This window comes from Callithrix jacchus, chromosome 6 (assembly GCF_049354715.1).
Source record: "Callithrix jacchus isolate 240 chromosome 6, calJac240_pri, whole genome shotgun sequence".
Lineage (NCBI taxonomy): Eukaryota > Metazoa > Chordata > Mammalia > Primates > Cebidae > Callithrix > Callithrix jacchus.
In genome coordinates this window covers 46,649,140-46,675,386 of record NC_133507.1, presented here as the reverse complement: position 1 = coordinate 46,675,386, position 26,247 = coordinate 46,649,140, and the positions used below count along the sequence as shown (strand labels likewise).

The window sequence follows — 26,247 nt, the reverse complement described above, 5'->3', positions numbered from 1 at the left end:
TGCTCCCCTCCCTGTGTCCATGTGTTCTCATTTTTCAACACTCGCCTATGAGTGAGAACATGTGGTGTTTGATTTTCTGTTCTTGTGTCAGTTTGAAAGAAAGAGGTTTAATTGGAATTACAGTTCCACGTGGCTGGGGAAGGCTCACAATCATGCAGAAGGCAAGGAGGAGCAAGTCACATCTCATGTGGCTGGCAGCAGGCAAAGAGAGAATGAGGAAGATGCAAAAGCAGAAACCCCTGTTAAAACCATCAGATCTCATGAGACTTACTCACTGCCATGAGAACAGTATGGGGGAAACTGCCCCCATTATTCAAATTATCTTCCACTGGGTCCCCCTCATAACACATGGGAATTATGGCAGTACAACTGAAGATGAGATTTGGGTAGGGACACAGAGCCAAACCATATCAACTTTCACTTCTCTGGGTAAAAAAATTATGAAAATAATATCGACATACTTTGGATATTTGTCCCTACCCAAATCTCATGTTGAATTGTAATGTCCAATGCTAGAAGTGGGGTCTAGTGAGAAGTATTTGGTTCATAAGAGTGGATCCCTCATTAGATGGTGCTGTCTTGGTGATAGTGAGTTTCCATGAGGTCTGGTGGCTTAAAAGGGTGCAGCACCTCTATCCCCTCATCCTTTCTCTTTCTCTTGTTCCCACTCTCACCATATGATATGCTTACTTCTGCTTTACCTTCTGCAATGATCCAAAGCTTCCAAAATCCTCCTCAGAAGCAGATATCAGAGATATGATTTCTGTACAGCCTGCAGAATGATGAACCATTTAAATCTTTTTTCTTATAAATTACCTGGTCTCAGGTATTTTTTGATAGTGATGCAAGAACGGATTAATACAGACATTGTCAAGTGTTGACAAGGAAATGAAGCACATAGAACTCTCCTAAATTGCTAGTGGAAGTGAAAAATTGTATTACTGTTTTGGAAGTTAGTTTGGCAGTTTTTCCTAAAGCTAATTATACAATCTCTTTATGACCAAGCAGTTCCATTCCTTGGTATTTACTCAAGAGAAATAAAAACATGTGTCCACAAAAAGACTTGAACAAATACATTCATAGTAGCTTTATTCTTAACAGTCCCAACATGAAAATAAACCACATGTCCACAAATGGAAATCTGATGAACAAATTGTGTTGTATTCATACAACAAAATGCAATTTAGACATTTTTTAAAAAGAGTCAAATACTCATACACAAAACAATGTGAATAATCTCAAAAATATTATATTGAGCTAAGGAAGCCTAACACAAAAGTGTGCATAATAAATCATTTCATTTTTATGAAGTTCTAGATCAAGTAAAACTAAGATAAGGTAATAGAAATTCAAACAAGATTGCTTCTGGGTGAAGGGGGGGCTGTCAATATTGACTTGCCATGAGGGAATTTTTAGGGGAGATAAAAGTGTATAGTGTTTTCATTGGTCATGTGTTTGCATATTGTGTCAATAACTGTCAATTTTTATTGGACTAAGTACTGAAGATCTGTGTTTTATTTTATATAAATTATACCTCAATTAATTAAAAATGGGGCCCAAGCAATTTCTAGGAGTCCCTTTCTACTCTAATATTCTTGTCAGGACCATGGTAATTTTCCAAGTATTACCTGTAATAAAAATAATTATTGAAGGAACTCTGTAAATTATGCTTAGATCCATTTCCATGTTACTGTTTTAAAGCTTAACACTATGTTACTGTTTAATAAGCTTCGATATACAACTAATAAGCTATCCAAATAAAATGCTACCATATGTGACTCATGTTATGCACTGTATTGTTCAACAGCTGTCAATCTCAAATCTTTTGACTTTACTTCCAGTCAGAACTACATTGCTATGAAAATCCTGCTGTTTTGTTATTATACCTTTTTACTACAAAATCTTCGTATTATCCAGTATTTTTGGATTTTCAAAGGTCATTCTTATTTTAACATGGCTTTATCTATATCAAAACTAGATAGTCCTAATCTAAATATAGTATTTGCTCAGACTTTCAGCATGTCCCCAAGGGCAACATGAAACAAGTTGAATTTTATTTTTTACAAACTTTTAAAGTTAGTTTGCATGAACATTACGTTAAGCAATTGAAAAACTGAGAATAAGGAATATTTTTGTGTAAATCCCACTGATACCTACTTTCACAATTTAAAATAACTTGTTTTTTTAGTAATGTAAAAAAGGACAAATTTTTGAAGTCTACTTAAGGCTTGAGATAAATCTCACATGCTATACCAGCACCAATTTGTCATAATTATCTTCCATTTAGCAATATAAGTTAAACATGGTGAATCTTAACCTCCTCCAAAAAAAATTCCATTCTAGAACTACTTAAATCTATGCTTCATGCCAAATACTTCACAAGATAGAATAACAACATAATTACAATGTTCTAAAATGGATTTAGCAAAGCAATCACAAAAGTCCTGCAATGTTAAAAGTCAGATATTAGATGTAATTCCTTCTCACCCTTTCTTTCATCCTGGCATAAATTACAAATGTTAGCTTTTTTCAAATGAAACTGTGTGACTATAAAGCTTCTAGGAGAGATCATGAAAGCACATGGCCCTTGGTGACAGTATCTCTGCAGATCTTTTTCTTCAAACTCAGAAACTACAGAATCCCAGCTGTTCAAATGTCTGATAGAAATAAGGGCTTGGACAAGTTCCATCTGGCTGAACTTTAACAGCACAAACAGGAATAAAGCAGTACTCAAAGGCAAGGATTTTGCATGACTAAATATTCCTGTAAATGGAGGAAATGAAAATGCATCATTCTGTAAAGGTAAACTGGAACAAAATGAATAGTAATACAACATAAAATAATTTTAAGCATAAAATGTTAACGGCATCGTCCTCACTTCAATATTCCATCTAAAATAAAGATGTACATTATTTATTTATGAAATATTTTTCTTTCCAAAAGTGGGTATTTTTCAGGATCATCTTGCTTACTCTAAAGCAGTAGGAGGGGTTTCAGTGAAGCTGGAGATCTTTTCTATCATTTTATTCATCCTTGATGGTCCAGGGACTTATATGAGTCCCTTATTTTGCAGCAATTCACAGGCAAAGCTGGAAATTCTGGACTACTGTCCTTATGACACACTTCTAAGCATGGCAGATAAGATCTATCAAAATCATATTTTCTTTTAATTTTCTTTTCTCTACCCTTTCCTTGATGCTTCTTATGGTCTTTTACTCTATTATGCCTCTCTACATTTACCTATTTTCTCCCCAGTTCTCCTCTTCAACACCAACTCATTGTAGAAGACCCAGCTCCTCTAACTTTCCTAGCTTTCTGTCTCTCCTGTCCAGGTAGAATAGATCATGCCCTTCACCCACTCACAGCAATGTAATACATTTTCTTGTTCATTTTGATAAAAATGGTATATGTGCTAATTTTATGGCAAATAAAAACAATTTAAAATTTATCTTATATGAGATCTTCTAAAAGAGTAATTTTGCAAAAATTCGCAATTTATGTTTCAAGTAATCTTACAATTTTTCTCCTTACCTGTCTTTTCAATAAATATTTATAGATTTTTTTAATTGGGAAAATTATTTCCTCATCCTTAGGATAATTATAATTAGATAATTATAAGAAAAACTACCTTTAGGATAATTATTAGGCTTGTATAGTGCTAATATAATCCAGTTCACAAAGTATTTGGACTAACAGTTACTAAATAAAGCAATAAATATGACTGAATAAACCTCAACTGGGCCATGACCAGTTACTATACTGAAGGGCACTAAAAAATGCACCAGTGTTCTAGAAATGAGAAGTCAGACACAGGGCATCTTGTAGTGTGTCTGGGAGAAGAATACCTGTTTACTTCGTAGTCAAGACTACTAGCCATGGCAGATGTGATGATTTCGTAGTTTACCCAAAGCAGCTATGGGCATGGAGAAGTAGTAATGAGCTCTAGGCACTTAGGATCTAGAGGAGGTCAGGACAGATATGTAGATAGTCAAATTATATGGTCACTCTGATATGATTGTGATAGGTTTTCTCTTTCTTGGTGAATGTGTACTTTGTTTTTACACTTCTCAGAAGAAATAGAACTACTGGAGTTCTAACAGATTTTTAACACAATGTTATTTTTCATCTAAAATATTGGGAGGAAGGGGAGCTTTCTATCAGCTCTCACTCCATCATCATGCTCTTTCTAGCCCAGTCATGAAACATCTTAATTCACTGTTGGGATATCTAATTAGAACAAAATGTGATTTAGAATAGTTGTCAGAGTAGTCAATGAAGAGTTACTTTATATGGTTCATAGAATGGTGGCAAATTGCCCTTTTAAAGGGCCTCTGTTGAATGTATCAGTATAAGATCATGTGTTGCACAGAAAGTACAAGTTGCTAAAAAAGTTATATTAACTGAGTTCAATTTTGTTCCCAAAGAGTAACCATTTAGCTATGTTTTCATTTTTATTTTATTCTTGCTGAAACATAGTCATTGTTTCTGGATCACATGTGTTTTTCACTAATTCCTAAGTCATTATCCATTTCTGTGACAATTATTATTTGCAGTATTTACAGTATGTATAATATTAAGAGAAAGTTTTGACAATAAACGAATACACATTTTGGTAGGTAGACTTCTAGGAATGTCCCCCAATAGCCCTCACCTTTATATAAGCTCTCCTTTGAGTATAGGTGAAAATATCACTCTGCCATGATTATGTTATGTTATGTGGTAAAGCTAGACTTAAAATGAGTAGATTATCCAAGTAAATTATCCTTTAAAAGCAGAGTTTTCTTTGAACAGTCATTCGTTTCCTTGACAGTCACAGACTGAAGGCTGCACTGTCAGTGTCCCTACTTTTGAGGTTTTGGGACTCAGACTGGCTTTCTTATTCCTCAACATGCAGAGGGCCCATTGTGGGATTTCACCTTGTGATCATGAGTCAGTGCTCCTTAATAAACTTCCTTTCATCTATACATCTGTCCTATTATTTCTGTCCCTCTAGAGAACCCTGACTAATACAGATAGTAATTGTTGGCAAGGATGTAGAGTAAAGGAAACTTTGCACTGTTGGTGAGAATTTAAATTAGTAAAGCCATTATGGAAAATAGTATAGCCATCTTTAAAACATTTAAAATATAACTACCATATGATCCAGCAATCTTTCTATTAGTTATATCTATCCAAAGAAAATAAAACCAATATGCTGAAAAATAGCTGCACTCCTATGTTCACTGCAACATTATTCACAATAGCCAAGGTATCAAATCAATCTAAATGTTCCTAAATGGATGAATGAATAAATAAAATGTGGTATATACACACAACAAAATACTATTCAGCCATAAAAAAGAAGAAAATTCTCTCAGTTGCAAAAATATAGTTGAACATAGAGGATGCAAGGTTAAGTAAGATAAGTCAAGTGCAGAAAGGTAAATACTGCATGAATTCACTTATATGGAATCTAAAAAAGAAGTAGAGAGAAGATAGTGGTTACCAGATGCTGGGGTACTGGGAGGAGGAGAAGTTTTTGGAGAGATGTTGGTCAAAGGACACAGAATATCAGTTAGAGAGTAAGAGGAAGTTCAAGAGATCTATGTTACAGCAATGGTAACTATAGTCAACAATATATTGCAGTCTTTAAAAAAATGCCATAATAGTTGAGGTAATTAATGTGCTCTCACCACAAAAGGATAACTATGTGAGCTAATGCATATGTTAATTAGGTAGATTTGTTTCATTCCACAATGTGTATATACTTCAAAACATCATGTTTTACCCAGTAAGTACATACTACTTTATCTTTCAATTTAAAATAAAAGTTAGAAAAAAAGTGCTGGCTGAGTATGCTCCAAAAGTTTGCAGTCATTTGAAGTCTGGTTTTTTGCAGCATAATTTAAATGAAAAGCTTTCTTTTAAGTTTTTCAAAAGAACAAGCATCTGAATTACTCTATTGCACTGTATCTAAAACATCATCATTGTAAGATATGCTATTAACTTTATAGCACTAAGAAAAAGACAAAAATGTAATTTAAGCTGGAACAAACACTTTAAAAAATATTTTTAAATTTTACTCTGAGTTCTAGGATACATGTGCAGAATATGCAGTTTTGTTACATAGGTAAACATGTGCCATCTATCAACCTGTCATCTAGGTTTTAAGCCCCACATACATTAAGTATTTGTCCTCATGCTCTCCATCTTCTTTCACCCAGCCCCTGACAGGCCCCCGTGTGTGTTGTTCCCTTCCCTGTATCCATGTGTTCTTATTGTTCAACTTCCACTTATGAGTGAGAACAATGATGTTTGGTATTCTGTTCCTGTGCTAGTTTCCTGAGAATGATGGCTTCCAACTTCATTCATGTCCCTGCAAAGGACATGATCTCACTCTTTTTTATGGCTGCATGTTAGTCCATGGTGTAGATGTGCCACCTTTTCTGAATGGCAATTATTAAAATATCAGGAAACAATAGATACTGGAGAAGCTGTTGAGAAATAGGAAGGCTTTTACACTGTTGGTGGTATTGTAAATTAGCTCAACATTGTGGAAGACAGTGTGGCAATTCTTCAAGGATCTAGAACCAGAAATGCCATTTGACCCAGCAATCCCATTACTGGATATATACCCAAAGGATTATAAATCATTCTGCTATAAAGACACTTGCACAGATATGTTTATTGCAGCACTGTTTATGATAGCAAAGACAGAACCAACCCAAATGCCCATCAAAGATAGAACAAACACTTTTCCAATACTTTTTCATGACACTGGTGGTCATCTCAGCTTCTTATCACTTAGACATTTATTCCTTCACTTCCAGGTGATTTGGCAACTGCTTTACCTCTGATTGTATTGACTAGGAGGTGAAAAGTAGTGTTTGTCCATGCATCCAAGGAACAACATAGCACAGCTTTATCTACCTGTGGGAAGGCTTCTTCAAGACTTGGTTATTGTTGTGCAAGAAACAGATAATTGAGTTCATTTATCTCACAGGAAATACTCATTTCAGTGTCAAATATAGGCCTCACTTCTCTGTTTCCATGCCTTTCTGTATGCACTATTACTTTTCATTTCAATTCTATATCTAGTATATTTTTAGGACATTTTGAGAGACAGCAAATTCAGAATACGTGGTAACAATAACGCACCTAACATAACTGAGGTGGTGGCAAGATGAACAGGAATATCAAAATTTACAAAGGGGCTGGCTATTGTTATGTAATATTGCTGGTTTTTTTTCTAAGTAAAAAACAGTTGAATGTTGACAATTTCATATTGTTTCTTCCTATATGTCATGATAGCCATATCCCCAAAACTGACTGTAAAACACCATTTATATGACACATGATTTCAGGGACATTACAATGCAGGGAAAAAAATGTGTAAATCACAATTTTAAAATGGTATTTTTCAACAAACCTTTCCCAGAGAAAAGTTACATATGATTTTAAGAATTACTACTGTTAATGTCAGACATATAAAAAAATTCTGGGATAATAAAACAGGCAAGGAGAAGAGTTTCACTGAATATTTCAAAGATCCGTTAGAAGAAATGTCCTCTACCTCTTACAGCAACACTACAGTGTCTTTCTGGTTGTTTTCTATTATACTATGTCACATAACATTCAGTACTGGAGTCACATGTACAGATTCTTATCTCTTTTACCAGATGATAAGTTTTTAAAGATCAGGGACAAGTTTTCAGTCATCTGTGTCTCCCTCACCAGATAGCATGGGACTTCAGATAGAAAAATCAATACCTACTTGATTAAATGGGTGGATGTTAGAAAAATGTAAAACAAGCTTGAAACAGTCTCTGCACTTACAATTTATTTGGGGAGATAAAATTAACTTGAATAAAAGTAAGACTATTATATTCTAAGTATAGTAATAGTTCAGAAAATAGAAAGAATTCTTTCTAAAGATGTTTACATGAAATATATGGTATTTCAGCTGTGCTGAGAACAGATGAACATGGTTTAGATAGATGAAGCAAGAAATGAAAGACGTCATTGGACACTGAAAAAAATGAAAAAAGAGAAAATGTAAGAAATAAAAAAAGCTTGAGTTGGATGAAGTAAGGAAATTGTTATTCTACTCTTGTAAAACAGTTTTTATTTAAAATGTGCAGTCCTAAATTATGATCACTTAAAAGGCAGACAGATATTTAATATTCATACTGGAAATAGCCATATCTATGAATTACAATGCAAATTTCAATCTTAAATATGCAAATACTGACCTCCTATGCCACTTGACCCCATTGACATGAAAACCCACAGTTCAACATTGTCATAGATGTGAATATAGGGTTACTAAATGTATTTTAAACTTATTATGCTTTTTTTTACTATGATGACTCCACATTAAATCATTTACCATTGACTATCCTCTACTATTTCATTAAAAGCTCTTTTACAAGAGCATAGGTCATGTTCTTTTGCACAGTTGAATTAAGATTCCTTATAAAAATATACGACCTTAGTTTCAGCCTTCTCAACTGAATTATAAACTGAAGTGATTATGAAAATTAGAGAACACTATGTCCACTGAGCCTCCAGGGGTGCTTGGATGAGTACCAACCACAAGTGACTACGTATATATAAGGTCTGTTTGATTACTCTTACAGTGTAGGAGCATACTGCTATCTTAAAGCTAATTGGTTTTTTCATTACTGCCTTATTATAATTAATTCATGCAAATGGCTTGAATCCTGTAGAAACTTTACTTTTAGAAATCCTAACTTCCTTTTTTTAAAAAATTTACTTTAAGTTCCAGAATACATGTGCAGAATGTGCAGTTTGGTTACATGGATTTGAATTTGAACATGAAGTTCTTTTAGGTATGTAGTTATTGGCAAACTACCAAATTCCCCTAAATTTCAGTGTGGGTTAATTATAAAGCAGAACTATTGACCTATCTATCCTATTAAATGACATTTTGTTGACTGCCAAGGGTGAAATGAGCTGAAACTGGAAAACACCCTAAAGTTTTCAAAATTATGACCAGTTTTCTCTTTAAATTTTTTTTATCTCAGTTTAGCCTATAATTAGAAAATTTGGGAGAACTATTTTTATTACTCATTTCTTAGTATTGTTTTTAAACCCATGTTTTTTTCTTCACTCGTATCTTTTAAATTTATATGCTACAAAAGAATGTGCTTTTTTGGTATAAAATTCTATGAATTTTGACACGTGCATAGATTCATTTGCCATTACTCACCATTAAAATAGAATATAGAACAGTTCCATCAGTCAAAAATATTCCCTTATATGACCACTTTTAGTTAAATCCTGCCCCTTCTACTTCTAATCCCTGGAAACTCCTGATATGCCTTCAATTTTATGCATTTTAAATAATGAAATCAATACATGCTTATTGGAAGAAGTTTTAAAATGGTATACATTAGTATATAAATTTAGAAGTTAGTTTTCTTCTTTCTTTTTTTTTTTTTTTTTTTTTTTTGAGGCGGAGTTTCGCTCTTGTTACCCAGGCTGGAGTGCAATGGCGCGATCTCGGCTCACCGCAACCTCCACCCCCTGGGTTCAGGCAATTCTCCTGCCTCAGCCTCCTGAGTAGCTGGGATTACAGGCACGCGCCACCATGCCCAGCTAATTTTTTGTATTTTTAGTAGAGACGGGGTTTCACCATGTTGACCAGGATGGTCTCCATCTCTTGACTTCGTGATCCACCCGCCTCGGCCTCCCAAAGTGCTGGGATTACAGGCTTGAGCCACCGAGTCTTCTTATTTCTTTTACCAATATCATCCATCTAAGCTTATCAATTGTAAAACTACAATGTGTATCCTTTTACAACTTTCTAAATGTTCAATTTCCACAAATATTTACAAATGTATCTAAACTTATAGAGCCTCACTCCTGTTTTCTAAGTCAAACCATTCTAGTATAGAGTTTACCTCTTACTTTTTCAGTACTAACATATTTGGGGAGTATTTCCAGATTAAGGTAGAAATCTACTTCATTCCTTTTAATAGCTACCTATGTTTCATAGTTTGATAATACTATAATCAATTTAATCAGTCTCCTGTAATGGCAAGCATTAAGACTGTTTTTAATCTTAATTACATATTTGATGTCTATTTGATTTTTTTTTCTTCACTAAATTCTTTGCTCATATGACTGAACAAATTTCGATTGGGCTATTTTTCCTTTTCCCATGATAAATGAAGGCTATGTGTACTTGACACAGAGCAGATCCTGAGCAAACTATATTAAATTTTTCCTTTATCTTTTCCCAAGTGTTGTCTCAAGCTAGCAACCTCTCTGATAAGGTGGCAATATACTTTCACACATTAGAACACATTTCTATAAAATGAGAAAAATTTGCTCCATCTATATTATAATAATTTCAAGACAAACCTTTTATGGCTAATTCTTCAAGATACTTTGCCTTTGTATATGGCCCCTAAAAAAGTTTTTAGAACACGTGTGTTTGTTTTCACCCTCCTCCTTACGTCTTTACCCAAAGGAGCCTCTCAATATATCCTTAGTTGCTGCAACCCTAATTAGCCCTCAGAAGACTCTCAGGAGCCACTCTCAGGGGAGTTTTCCAGCTAAATAACTAAGGAATCAAGCATAACTGTGTTTTCATTCAAAGGAGCCACTCCCTTAAGGCACAAAGAGAAAGTGCAATTATATATTTTGAGTTCCATAGAGTGGGAGGAAGGAGAGATTGGGGAAACTATTAAGAAACTGAGGCCAAAACAGGTTGGAGCAAAAGAAGGACCACTTGCTGGGCCGAATAATGGCAGATACTATCTTGATTTCCTACTCTAAACCTGTCACAGAGATTTCTCTCATAAAGTTTAGTAGAGAATATCACTTTTGCGAAAATGTCAGAGCATCTCTCATCTTCAAGTCCAGTTACCAAACATTAATGACTTCTACCAGAGAGGAGTTTTTATTATTCCATCGGTGTTCTCTTTTTGTTATAAGTCCCTACTTCTGATTCATAAAAGTTCTGATTCATTAAAAAACCTGTATATCCTTGGAGGCTTCCTCCACTTAAGAAAATAAAAGGTCAGCTTAATTTGGGGTATAACTTATGTCAATAGGAACAAAATTTTGTAAAAGCTGTATCTTACAAGAAGAAAAATATGCTTTGGAAATGCTCCTGGTAAATCATCCAAGCCCCAAACTTGACAACTGTGCCTTTTTTTCTCTTGGATATCCTTTGCCTATTAGCCAAAGGGCAGAGAAGAGCAGAGGTGAAATCACTATAGGAAATGTATGCAATTCTTTATATTCCATAGGCCAACTTCTAAGAGAGAGGTCTCATTCTTTGGCTCTAAAAATGACATCCCAGAAGGACCCTTCCACATCAAAAAGGAGAACAGAAGACCAACTTTTTATCTCACCTGACAACTGCAATCTAAGTTTTTTCTAACAATTCACTTTATAGCCAGCTTTTCATATCCCTGAATTCAGAAATAAGAGTGCAACTATAGATTAAGCATATCCCCATGCTATTCTCCTTACCTAAAAAATATCTAACTCCCATCCTACTTCATGGCAAAAATCATTTTCTGCCTCATATACAAAGTCTTCCTTGACTCTCCCATTCAGTGTCACTGATCCCTCATCTCAGTAAATCCATAGTATTCCTTTAGCATCTCTTATTACCAAAGAGTCACCTACTAATTCGTGATGCCTTCTGTCTTGTCCTCTTGTATTATTGTTTAAGGGGTCAGGTATGTTTTAGGCTAACCTTGGGAGACAATATATTCACTTTTCTTGAGAATGGTTTCTTCATGTGGTGCCTGGATTCTATGTATAGTTATGCATCACATAACAACATTTAGGTCAATAACCTACCACATATACTACAATGGTCCCATAAGATGATAACACTGTATTTTACTGTGTATTTTCCATGTTGAGAAATGTTTAGACACACAAATTATTATCATCGTGTTGTAATTGCCTACAGTATTCAGTACAATAATGCAGTGTGCAGGTTTGTAGCCTAGGAGCAATGTGCTGTTTCATATAGCCTAGGTGTGTTGTAGGCTACACCACCAAGGTTTGGGTAAATGTACTCAATGATATTCACACAACAAAATCACCTAATAAAACATTTCTCAAAACATAGTCCCATCATTAAATGATGCATGATGGTAACTGTTTTTCACTAGTCAGAGAAATACAATAGAACTAAATAAAATTAAAGCATGCATTACAAACTATGAAAGTGGTTACAGTTTACAGCCAGATTGTTTAACTTATATATGAAGAGCAGTCAATAGAGAAAGTCTGTCTCAATTTATAAAATCAAATTTTTAAATGTTCTCTATGCAATTGATTTGTAGCTAGAAGCGTGAAAACTGAGCATCTGGTGTTCATCTACTCTGGTGTTCAGTGTCCTCCAATTTGTCTCAATCTAACCTCCCCTTTAGAAAAATTAAAAATTCAGGTTTATTATCCTTGGCTTTGTAAGAGCCTGGCAACAAGTTATTTGGTACAGTAAATCAACATGATCTACATAATGAATTGAAGCTGGCAAGCAGTCAGGTGTTAGAATACACTACAAAAAGAAATGCCATCTTAGATAAGCCTCTTCAATTCTTCTTTTAGATTCTATTTCACTATCCCTATCCTCCTGAAAATTATTCAATTAAGACTGAAATAATTAAGGTTTAAATAGTATTTGAACAACTGTTTAAATGTCTAATTTGTTTTCAAAATCCAAAACATTAAAAATCTGATTATATTCCACAACTGCAAATACTGTTCAGTTACTCAACTACTCATTCTTATTTTTAGATATATAATTATAATACTATTTGAACTTCCCATTCCATGCCTGTTTTTACACAGACAAAAACTTGACATACGCAATGCTAATCTAGTTAACTTAGGAGATTTAAATTTAGAGGCCAAAAGTCAATTACTGCTGTTTAGTTCAAATCCAGAAAAAAAAAAAAAAAAAGAAATCACTACAATTAAAAGAATACGTAAATTACAAATTGAATCTGAAGGGAAAGTGAGAAAATGAAGAGAAAAAATATGATGATTTTTCTTTATTATTGTGGCTAATACAGAAGACACTCTTCCTCATACCTTATGGGTCCTAGGGAGGAATTTCTGAACCGAACATTTCTGTGCTAGTATCTGAGTGGACCACTAGGAAGTTACTCAGTGACTTTCCCATTGACTGAAAAATAAAATTAAAACTTGAATTGCAGTAAATTTTAAGAAGCTACAGATATCTCTCCTGCCTAATGCACAATGATTTTTAAACTGATTGTTCATAAAAGTCTAAACCTGTTTGGGTTACAGAGTAATACCTGTGGGTAGGAATAGCATTCCTCTTTTCATTGATCTATTTTGCTTCTACCAACTTACATTAGCTTTATCTCATCTCCCAGGGACTCTTTATATTGACTGCCTGCTTCTTACCACTGCCTTCTCTTTCTGATTGATTGCACCACCCCACCCCTGAGGTGTTTTATAGTAAGTCACTAAATTAATTACCGATGGCTTGAGGGGGAAGACATGTGAGTATTAGCTTTCAGTTTGGTCCCAGTTTCCTTCCCTGTGACTTGAGGGGTCAGGGTATGATGATCTCTTGTAAGCTTTCCGGTGGTGTGCTGGAGTCAGCTCCTGCCAGCTTTTGAGATTTCACTGTGTTCATCTCTTCCCAACTCCAAGTCCAGTGACAGGTGACAACACATCACAGTTTGAAATTAACCATGATGGAAATATTTACAGAATGGGAATTAGCAACTGCTACAAATCAGAACTTTTACAATATCTTTTCATACATCCAGTTTACTGGCACACCACTGCATGTAGCTCTATTTGTAAATATAAGGTAAGTCCATTTTTGAGAAGTGTCTGTTAATATCCTTTATCCACTTTTTGTTGGGGTTGTTTTCTTGTAAATTTAAGTTCCTTGTAGATTCTAGATAGTAGACCTTTGTTACATGGGTCGATTGCAAAAATGTTCTCCCATTCTGTAGGTTGCCTATTCACTCTGATGATAGTTTCTTCTACTGTGCAGAAGCTCTTTAGTTTAATTATATCCCATTTGTCAATTTTGGCTTTTGTTGCAATTGTTTTTGATGTTTTAGTCATGGAGTCTTTGCCCATGCCTATGTCCTGAATGGTACTGCTCGGTTTTCTTCTAGGGTTTTTATGGTTTTGGGTTTTACATTTAAGTCTTTAATCTACCTTGAGTTAATTTTTGTATAAGGTGTAAGGAAGGGGTCAAGTTTCAGTTTTCTGCATGTGGCTAACCAGTTTTCCCAGTACCATTTATTAAATAGGGAATCCTTTCCCCATTGCTTGTTTTTGTCAGTTTCATCAAAGATCAAATGGTTGTAGCTGTATGGTGTTATTTCTGAGGTTTCTGTTCTGTTCCATTGATCTATATATCTGTTTTGGTACCAGTACCATGCTGTTTTTGTTACTGTAGCCTTGTAGTATAGTTTGAAGTCAGGTAGTGTGATGACTCCAGCTTTGTTCTTTTTGCTTAGGATTATCTTGGCTATAGGGCTCTTTTTTGGATACATATAAAATTTAAAGCATTTTTGTCTAATTCTGTGAAGACAGTCAGTGGTAGCTTGATTGGTGTAGCACTGAATCTATAAATTACTCAGGCAGTATGGCTATTTTCATGATATTGATTCTTCCTATCCATGAGCATGGAATTTTTTTCCATTTGTTTGTGTCCTCTTATTTCCTTGAGCAGTGGTTTTAGTTCTTCTTGAAGAGGTTCTTCATGTCCCTCTTAAGTTGTATTCCTAGGTGTTTTATTTTCTTTGTAGCAATTGTGAATGGGAGTTCACTCATGAATTGGCTCTCTGCTTGTCTAGTGTTGGTGTAAAGAAATGCTTGTGATTTTTGCACACTGATTTTGTATCCTAAGACTTTGCTAAAGTTGCTTATCAACTTAAGGAGATTTTTGGCTGAGACAATGGGGTTTTCTGTATATACAACCATGTCATCTGCAAACAGAAACAATTTGACTTCCTCTCTTCCTATCTGAATATACTTTATTTCTTTCTCTTGCCTGATTGCCCTGGCCAGAACTTCCAATACTATGTTGAAAGGAGTGGTGAGAGAGGGCCTAGGACATTACTTTACGCTACTGTACACTTTATTAACACTGTACACTTAGGCTATATTAAATTTTTTTTAAAGATTATAAAATTGGTTTATTGTAAAAGCAATTCAAGAATACCCAGTTAAAAATCTTATCCCAGTGCTACCCAATACAACCGAGAAGCAGTTAAGCACTTTTACATTAGGAACAAGGACATAAAACAAGAGACCACATCAAGGCTATGATTCAAACTGAGAGAAAGGACTCCTAGGTCTCCTTCAGGTCAGTACAGAGGGCATCATAAGATCGAAGCACTGCACCAGCTGCTCCTACTTCTATATGCTGAAAATTGACCCTGGATAGAATACTATAAGGTCATGAGTTAGCGGGAAAAGTGATCAGATTAATAAATGTATATTGGTAGTTGAATTTAGCAAAGAAATAAGAGATAATCATGATTATGCCTTTATTTTTACAGGAAGAGATGATGTAACTGGAGTATGTGTCTACAGGAGTAATGGTTTCCAAAGAGTATTTTTTAAAGGAACAAAATGAGCATGAATTAACTCTTCAATATAAGCTATGAATAGTTGGTTGTGAATTAAAGTGGCATGAGCTAGCACCTCTACGTTTAAGGGTCTTTTAATATCTCTAGAATAAGCCCTTATTTTCAAGGGTTTATAACAGGTATAAAGTCTCTTCTCCTGGCAAAAGCTGCTATGAAAAGCCTCAGCTTGGGAAGATAGATTATTTTTCCCCCAATTACAAAATCTAAGTATTTTGGCCCATCAGTTTGGAGGAGTGCAAAAGTTGGAAGTCAGAAGTTTTATTTTAAATTTTTTTAATGTTTATTTCTTCAATAAAAAAATTAACTTCTGCTTACTGTAATTTTTTATTTATTAAACTTTTAAATTTTTAAACACTTTTTGACTCTTTCGTAGTAATGCTTAGTACAAACACATTGTACTGCTGTACAAAAATATTTTCTTTATCCTTATTGTATAAGATGTTCTCTATTTTTAAAATTTGGTTTTTTTTGTTTTGTTTTGTTTTAAATTTTTAAGCATTTTCTGTAAAAACGAAGATACAAACACACATATTACCCTAGGAACACACAAGATCAGGACAGTATCACTGTCTTGCTCCGTCATATCTTGTCTCCCTGGAAGTTCTTCAGAGGAAACACCACACATGGAACTGTTATCTCCTTTGTTAACAATGCATTCTTTTGAAATACCTCCTGAAGGATTTCCGAGAGGCTGCTTTACAGTTAACTTGCTAAAATTATAAGTAGAAGGAATACTCTCTAAAATAACAATGGAAAGTATAGTAAAATAATACATAAACCAGTAACATATATAGTCATTTATTATCAAGTATTATGTACTGTACATAACTACATGTGCTCTACCTTTATACAACTGGCAGTGCAGTAGATTTGTTTACATCAGCATCACCACACAAACACGAGTAATGCATTATGCTATGACATATGACAACTATGTCACTAGGCAATAGGATTTTTTCAGTTTCATTTTAATCTTATGGGATCACTGTCATTGTATATGCCATCCATTGTTGACTGAAATGTTGTTATATAGCACATGACTATACATATATGATCCAGTGGCAAAGCCCTTCCCCAGGATAACATGAGAAATATGAAGGAAATCAAAGATTCAAATTAATTGTTACTATTCTACTTTCTCTGGTGTCATTTATATAAGGAGAGCAAGAAGACACAGCTGCTATTGAAAGGAGGCTTATTGCTGTCTAACATTGCATGGCGCCCCCAGGGTCAGTGAATTGTGATTCCTGATGCTAAGTTCTGAAAAGAATTTATCTAGTGGTCCTGACATAAACTTCACAGGAAGGAAACAACAAATATTCATCTCATAGAAAATTTTGCTCCTTTTATCCACTGTGGGTTTTATTCCTTCAATTTTTATCATTTTCTGGCTTTCACTTAACTTTGTTAAAAACTGCATTCACCAAATCTTTGTTCCTCAAAAATTTTAAGAATAAAATGTTGGGTGGGGTGGGATGCTGGAAAAAAATGTTGGTCAAAGGGTACAAAGTTTCAGTTAGATAGAGGAATACTTTTTTGAACCCTACTGCATAGCATAGTAACTCTAGTTAATTAGGTATATTTCAAAATTTCTGAAAGCAAAGTTCAAAGAATCTCACCCCAAAAAATAAGTATTTGAGGTGATGGAGATCTTAATTAGATGAATTTAATCACTCCACATTATGTACATATATCATAATATCACCTTGTACCCCATAAGTATATGCAATTATAATTTGTCAATTAAAAATAATTTTTAAAATATTACTAATAAAAATAATAAAACATTGCTCTATTAGTATTCTCCTCAAATTGAAAGCTTTATGGATCTATGTTAGGTCAAAGAAATTTTACCAAAGAAATTTAAATTACCTATTTGATAATAACAGCTATCATTTATCAAATGCTTAGAATATTTTGAGCATGCTGTTAAACATTTGCTATATATTACTTTATTTATTCTCACTTCAACCGTATATAGCTCTATTATTATTCTTCCTATTTTACAGATGAAATAAAAGTTCAAACCAGGCCTAAAATTACAAACATATTTACAGATTATGTTTAGGGGACTAAACTTAAGCATTCCGAAATTTACTATATTTATTTAGTCGTTCTCACCTTTAGCATATACCTAATGGAGTAGTTTTGTGGATTTAACTAGCAGTCAATTTATTTTTAGGTTTCTTGACTCACAGTAAAAAAATGTAGATTTCCAGTAACACCAGCAAACCAAGCATGACGCATTTTAGGCATTTGTTTATTATTCATTTATCATCTGTCTTTTCATTCAACAGGTATATATTATTAACTGCTGTGCTCAGAACTTAGGTGGGCACAATGAAATAAGAAGCTATTTCCAATAATCATCCAAGAATATTTACAGAAATAACCCTTAGTTTTAGCTACTGGCATAGTTAGCATGTTTGATACTGGAGTAGATCTTTTTTTAACATTACTTTTATATGTATAAAAAATTGTTCTCAGAAATAATCATTAAATAATAGTAACAACTAGAAAAGAAATACAGGCAGTAAAAGTTTTCTTTAGCTGAACTTGTGCTGGTATACCAGTTTGAAAACACAAATAATTTTTTAAAACTACATAGAATACAAGAAATAAAAAAATGAATTGATTTTAAAAATTATATTAACATTTTATTTACACAAAGGCAAAAAGGTATGCCTTCATGTTGCTCTGTCACAGTACTCAATAATATTTCAGTTTTTAACTGTAAATCCTGCATATATTACAATGATGTTGTCTAAATTTTTCCTTTAAATATTCATGTTCAGTAGGGAGAATAGACAGACTTATCAATCTATTTTCTCTGAGAGCAAAGAGTTTTTTTAAATTAATTTACTTTCAAAATGTTTTCTTCACATGAAGCAACAAATATAAAACTGGATAAGAAATGTCTTAAATATAAGTTTGGCAGAGATTTACAAAACTCCATTTCATAATTAAATGTTGTTCATGTCTTTGTTTCTGCAGATTGAGTCTAACAGCTTTCAAATGTCTCTGCCATAAGAAAAAAAAAAGCTGCTAAAAAATTTCATCAAAAAAGTCAGCATACATGTGTAAAAATTTCCAAAGTTTGTAATTGTTCAGGATAATTTGGGTTTGCTTTAGATTCAGGTCTTGCTTTCCTTCTTTCAACAAACTTTATTATTTACTTATTTATTTTCCAGACAGTTTCACTCTGTTGCCCAGGCTGCAGTGCAGTAGCACCATCTCAGCTCACTGTAACCTCTACCTCCCGGGTTCAAGTGATTCTCCTGCCCCAGCCTCTGGAGTAGCTGGGACTACAGGCACCCACCACCACACCAGGCTAATTTTTGTATTTTTAGTAGAGTTGGGGTTTCACCAGGCTGGTCTCAAACCCCTGGCTTCAAGTGATCCACCCACCTGGGCCTCCCAAAGGGCTGGGATTACAGATGTGAGCCACCATGCCCAGCCAACATATTTTAAATAGTGTATTTAAAACAAATGCTACCACAGTGACCAAAAGCATTTGACCAACCATTTACTCTTGAAGCAACTGTATGTAGCTGAGCCTTCATATGTTGGGAGAGTAGCCAATAATTGGAAATGCCCTGGAAGTTTCTCCCATGAATACAATGTTTCTTAAAGGATGAGTAGCATGTACATGTATGAATATGTTATATATGTATGCATACACTAGATAGTCATACATATTCTATATTAATACAGATAAGTAGGTAATTAAAACTCAACAGCATCCACAGAGATTTTGAGGAGTATGTTATTGCAAATACTGTTAAGAATTGCTGGCACAAGGTGATAAGAAGTATACCAGGGAGATCTTCCCCCACTGCCCTACACATGGCTGATCACTGGTATAAGCTACTGGAATTTAGTCAATTAATTTATGCAAAATTTTTTTTTAAAGTATCTTCCAAAAAAAAAAAGCTGTGGCTATCTAAATCCCTCCCACCTTTTATTTCCCTACACTATTACTCAAAGCTATTTGTAAATGATATGACATACCTGAACTACCCATGGATTTTGTAGTTTGACAGACGTAGTTTTGAATCTTAGCTCTGCTACTTTTTAGCTGTATTACCTTAAACAAGTTAGCTAAAAAAAGTGAACCTCTTGAGCTTCACTTTTAATTTCTCAAATGTGAACAATACTCAGTAGAATGACATACATTTCAGAAATAACAAATGAAAAGCACCTTCCTGTATCAAGTGCTTATTAAATGGTAACTATCAGGATTATCTCTTAGCCATGACCCTGACCTATCATCTGCTACAGACCCTTAAATATTTCAGGGTTCTTGGGCAGCAATTACCTGTAGTAAAGGGTGGACTAAGAGGTTTATTTTTTTCCTAAAAGACCATGTTAAATTAGCGTGCAGTGTCTTCTGCACTACCAACTTAGCTTCTCATAAACTGCTTAAATAAATGATTTGCACCTGATGCTCTCTCTATCACTACCCAGTGTTCATAAACTGCACCTTTTCATGCATTCTTTTAAAGGTGGGGTTTAAATGTTACCAACAAAAAGTATCAACACCATGGCCTTTGCTCACTCTCACAGAAACTTTTCACAAAATTCAGGGACTGCAAAATCCACTAGAAGGAAACTGGGTGATCTGCTAGAAGCCAATCCCCTAATCTTGCAGAGAGAAAACTGATGCTCAGTGTGGTGAAGCGATTTGTTCCACTAGCTAGTGGCTGAGCTGGGACCCGGTGAGACTGACCAGAGCCACAGATCTTCTGCCTCCACACTAGCTCCTTGGGCTCCAGCTTTATTAGTGGTCACTTGCTGCTCTAAAACTCTCCATTCTTTCTTCATTCTTCTATAAATCCCCTCTCTCCTAATAATGCTGGGCATTTCCCTTGATTCATATTTCAATCCTCTTCCCTTCTCCTTTTACATGCTCTTCCTTAAAATCAAATCATTTTCCCCCTTCAACTAGAACCTTTCTCAAAGTGTCTCTAACTCTCACTTTGGTTCCACTCCTAGTCTGTGAATAGCCTGCTAGAAGTTTCTACTGAATGGAATAAAGACTTCAATGATTAATCTCAAATATTGGATACAAACTTAATTAGATAACCAATTAAATAAGGCCCAAGTCTCTAAAGGAAATTTAATAAGGTTATTTGTTTATTCAACAAATATTTATCTAGCGCCAATTAGGCAGGAGATACTGTACAAAGTATTGGAGATACAATATGTACAAACCCAGTCTCCACTCTGTGAATACAGAACTTATATTCTACTGGAGAGGGCAGACACTAAGCAACTCATAAAAGTAAATGTATAGCTAAAATCCATGAAAAAGGCTTCAAACAAGTTGCAGATGTTATGAAATAATCACATTCTTACTTCCTAATGGGTCTGTGGATGCCTCTTTGCTTACTCTTCCATTCACAGCAAATGAATGCATGGGAGGATCACTGGGTATGCCACAGACATAAGGGAAGTCAAAATGTGCTTTTACTGAGGAACCTCCAGTCTTGATTTCACTCAACTGCAGTAGTCAGAAACATTAGTATTATGTTTACCATATGGTCTATTAGTTAAAATATTAATATAATTAAATGTGAGGTTTCCTCTTTCATGATAAAGACATTTATATCACATAGTTTATATAGCCAAGTAATAATAGTGATAATAATTTTAATATAAATAAAGAGCTCAAAATAACAAATATGTTTTACTGTTTCTTTTCCATCTTCAGAGTAGCATTTCATAAGATGTCTGCTAAAACTGGTTTCTAAATATGTACTTTATAAATGTATAAAAAATATTTTAATAATATAATGAACAGTTCAGCTAATTTACTGTTTTAAAATGCACTCACATGCCAGACATGGTAGCTCATGCTTGTAATTCCAGCACTTTGGGAGGCTGAGGCAAGAGGATAACCTGAGCCCAGGAGTTCAAGAACACCTTGGGCAACATAGTGGAACCCTGTTTCTATAAATAATTTTTTAAAACTAGCCAAGCATGGTGGTGCACACCTGTAGTCCCAGCTACTTGGGAGGCTGAGGCATGAGGATTGCTTTAGCCTGGGAGGTCAAGGTCACAATGAGTCATGATCATGCTGCTGCACCCCAGCCTGACTGATAGAGTAAGACCTTGTCTCAAAATAAATAAATAAATAAATGAAAATGTAACTACAGTTTGAAACTATGAATAAACATTTATTACAGTGTGATTTATTTTAAAGTTAGTATGTGTATTGTATGAATTCTTCCCAACTATAACAATAAGCAATCTAAATATTTAATGTGAGAGTCTCTAATAAGCATATAAGAATTATAGTATAATTAATAAAGGCTGTATTATAGAAAAATACAGCTGTGCTCACATGATCAGTTTCATTCTGTACAAAGAATTTCTGTCTCAAACTTAACTTCATCAAGATAGCATAATCACTTTCATTAGCAACATAGAATAATAAAACTTGGAAGGTATCTGGTTAAACACAGAGAACTGAAAAGTTAATGTTTTCCCATCAAGCTTTAATTGTTCTTCACATTTATTATTTTTTGACAGATTTCCATTGATAGGACACAGGAAAGAACCACCATTCATTTCTTTTGTAGCCTATTCCTGCTACACTAAGGCCATTTACAAAGTGTGTCTGTCGTCAATCTCACTTTAACACCATCATCAAGTTTTCCCATGAGGTTCTTTTGTAATTGGTTAATTTGGGAAGTTTGTGTCTTCTTCTAAATACAATCTGCTTCAGTTTTTTCCATAACTTTTCACTATGGTGTAACATTCATACCGAAAACTACACAACTAATAATTTTCATAAATTAAACACACCCATGTAACTAGAAACCAGATCAAAGAAACAAAATGTTTGTTGCCAATGCCCTAGAAGTCCCTTTCATGCTCACTTTAAGTAGTTCCCAGGATAACCACTGTCCTACATTAGTGTTGCATACTCTGGTTTTTCTTCAAATCATATAAATCTTTCACCTTTTACTATATTAGTGTTGCCTGTTGCTGAACCCTAAAGAAATGGAATCATATAGTATATTTTTAATCTGCCTCCTTCCATTCAATAGTGTGTTTGTGATGTTTGCACGCATGTTTTTGTGATGTTTGCACGCATTGTTTTTGTGTGGAATGCTATACAGCAGTGAGAAAGGTTCCTCCTTATCTTATCTATTGTACTGTTGATGAACATTTGAGTGGTAATTCTGTTTGAGGTTATTATAAATAGTGCTTCTAAGAACATGCTTGTGCAGGTCTTTAATAACAATGGGTATATATTCACTTTTGTTTGGTTTGAAATTCCTGGATACACGTATGTTAACCTTTAGTAGATACTACAAACTGTTTTTCAAGTTGTACCTACTTTCAGTCTCACTGGCCATGTATGAGAATTCCAATTACTCTAAATTAATGGTTCTCAATTGGTCGTAATTTTGCAAATATCCAGGAACATTTTGGAGACATTTTGGTCTTTACAACTAAAAGGATGCTACTGGAATCTTATGGGTAGAGACCAGAATTGTTGCTCAACATCTTACAACACACAAAACAGCTACCACAACATGTTTGTAATCCCAGTACTTTAGGACGCCAAGGTGGGTGGATCATGAGGTCAGGAGTTCAAGACCAGCCTGGCCAATATAGTGAAACCCTGTCTCTACTAAAAATACAAAATTAGCCAGGTGTGGTGGTACATGCCTGTAATCCCAGTTACTCATAAGGCTGAGGCAGGAGAATTGCTTGAACATGGGAGGCAGAGGTGGCAGTGAGCCAAGACTGCACCATGCCATTCTAGTCTGGGCAACAGAGTGAGACTCAATCTCAGGAAAAAAAAGGATTATATGTTCCCAAATAATAATGGATTTGAGAAATTCTGCTTTAAACTCTCACCAACACTGGATAAATTCTTGACTTCTGTATTTAGCCATTTCAGAAGGCATAAAAATGTATTGCACTGTGGTTTTAATTTGCACTTCCCTGACAACTAAATATTACTATATTGAAGGCTGAGACCTGTTTCTTAGACAGCTATCCAAATTTTTGGTTCCCCAAAATGACTACTCCAAGATCCCACCCTATACTGTATATAGTTCTCTTTATTCATTCACTGTCTCTAGAGCATAGTTACTGAAATCAAGTGGACCTAGCTTTGACTGCAAATTCTTCTACTCAGTAAAGTTATTTAACCTCACTGAACTTCAGTTTTTTTATCCCTAATATGGGAATACTAATGCTCACACTTCAGTATTACTCTTATAATTAGATATAGTATAGTTAAGATCTCTGGCATGTAGTGGATGCTCAATGGTTACTACTGCCATGAGCTATAAGAACAAGAGACCCGGTCGGGCACAGTAGCTATAAGTGCCTATAATCCCAGCACTTTGGGAGGCCGAGGCGGGTGGATCACGAGGTCGAGAGATCGAGACCATCCTGGTCAACATGGTGAAACCCCGTCTCTACTAAAAATACAAAAAAAATTAGCTGGGCGTTGTGGCGCGTGCCTGTAATCCAAGCTACTCGGGAGGCTGAGGCAGGAGAATTGCCTGAACCCAGGAGGCAGAGGTAGCGGTGAGCCGAGATTGCGCAATTGCACTCCAGCCTGGGTAACGAGAGGGAAACTCCGTCTCAAAAAAAAAAAAAAAAAAAGAGATCGAGACCATCCTGGTCAACAAGGTGAAACCCCATCTCTACTAAAAATACAAAAATTAGCTGGGCATGGTGGTCATGTCTGTAGTCCCAGCTACTCGGGAGACTGAGACAGGAGAATTGCTTGAACCCAGGAGGCAGAGGTTGCGGTGAGCCGAGATCGTGCCATTGCATGCCAGCCTGGGTAACAACAGTGAAACTCCGTCTCAAAAAAAAAAAAAAAAGAACAAGATATCCAAAGAAATTAGACTAGAAAGAGCACAGGATTGAGAGATGATGTGTGTTCTAGTCCTGACTCTATCACTAACTAGCTGTGAGAACTTGGCCAAAATATTTAATGTCTTAGGGTTTTTTATTTATCTAGGAAATAAGACAGTTACACTAGATACAAAGTCTTTCTAACTTGATTATTCTATAATTCTATGGATATGACAAGGGCTTAGCCATCAAATTTACACTAAGAAGGGTAAATAGGACATGCATTAAATAATGACACTAATTTCTGAGAAATATGCTCAGAGATTCAGAGCTACAAATAAAGTATTACTGCCATGATAAGTTCAAAGGAATAAAAACTTACTCTGGTTGGAAGAATCAGGGAGTTCTTCATAAAGACAGTGACATTTGAACTAGGACCTGAAGCATGAACAAGGACAGAGACCAGTTCCGACAACAGAGAGAGAAGCATAAAAGCAGACAAAGTAGAGTAGACAAAGGCTCAGAAAGGGAAGCATAAGACAAGTCCTAGGAGCAATGAGTTACCCAGAATGACTGTAGCATAAGAGTTATGAAAGGAGGAAAGAGATGAAATCGATGGAGGGTAGGTATAAAGTGCTTGCAATCTCAGAAGAATCCGTTTCACTTGGTAGAAAATAAAGGGGCACTGCAAATTACAAATAAAAGGAGTGACATAACCATGACAAAATTTGAAGACTAATCTGCTAACCTGAGAACCAAGCAACTGTGGAAGAGTGGCTGAAGATTAGATTACTTTTTAAAATATCATAAAATTTTAAATGGGAGGGTAAGGGCTTTGAAGTAAAGATGCACAAACTAAAGAGTAGAGAAAGAAATTTTCTGAGGACATAATTGAAAGGACTTGACAATTGTTTTCTTATGAATGATAAGTAGAGACGAATAAAAAATAACAGATTTCAAATTTAAATGACAAGAGGATTAAAAATACAGGGAATTTTTTTTTTTTTTTTTTTTGCTTTCCTTAATAGCTATCAACAAAGAGGTTCAAAGCAGTGAGGCTAAGCTGTTCCTTCAAGCAATATTTCCCAAACAATTTACTGAAGACTTTGATATGTTTACAGATATGAGGCACAAAGAAAGTTTCACTGTCAATTTAGGAACCACTAAATATCATATCTAAATATTTACATTTAACATAAACATTATAAACATCTGGGAAATCCTCTTGTAATTTTGTGTGTGTGTGTGTGTGTGTGTCTGTGTGTTTATGTTTGTGTGCACGTATGTGTGTGTTAAATCTATTAAATCTCATGGCACACTAGTGTTGAAAGGGACAAAGTTTGGAGAGATATTCACTCATGTGCTTCTGAACTTATTATAATTTATGCATTATAAGTATTTTTTGGATAGATTAGTATTGGGTATCAGGAGGTTATCAGGTGGATATGTTTAAGAAATGTAAAGAAATGTGAATTGTCACTTAGAATAGAGTTGAGATCTGAGCATGTAAATTTGAGGATTACCTAACAGGAGAGAGTGGAGATTAAGAGAAGAGGTGTATTCACAAAGGACTAAAGAAGTTAATGAGAAAACATGGAAGCAGCAGAGAATTCCTGTTCTACATTTTGAAGATAAATGAATGAAAGATAGAGATTGAATTGTAACTAGATGGAGTAGATAAGAGGAAATTATTTTAGAATGGATAGAATGGACATCTGCAAGTAACTCAATAAGTTATGAAAATATCATCTAGGCATTCTAGTCTGAGTCTTGAATGTGAAATTTCAGACCC

At 34.8% G+C, this 26,247-nt stretch overlaps 1 protein-coding gene and 1 pseudogene across 18 annotated transcripts in view; both read right to left on the bottom strand.

The window, feature by feature from the left end:
- Positions 1 to 26,247, bottom strand: part of PDE1A (phosphodiesterase 1A) — a 531,703-nt gene that overhangs the window by 239,033 nt on the left and 266,423 nt on the right. The gene's annotated exons all lie outside the window — the stretch shown is intronic.
- The window catches only part of LOC144576625 (dynein light chain Tctex-type protein 2B pseudogene), a 128,753-nt pseudogene extending 102,506 nt beyond the window's left edge, over positions 1 to 26,247 (bottom strand). Inside the window, exon 1 of the transcript XR_013518851.1 lies at positions 1 to 26,247. This exon is cut by the window's left edge and continues 102,506 nt beyond it. The product of XR_013518851.1 is annotated as a dynein light chain Tctex-type protein 2B pseudogene (transcript).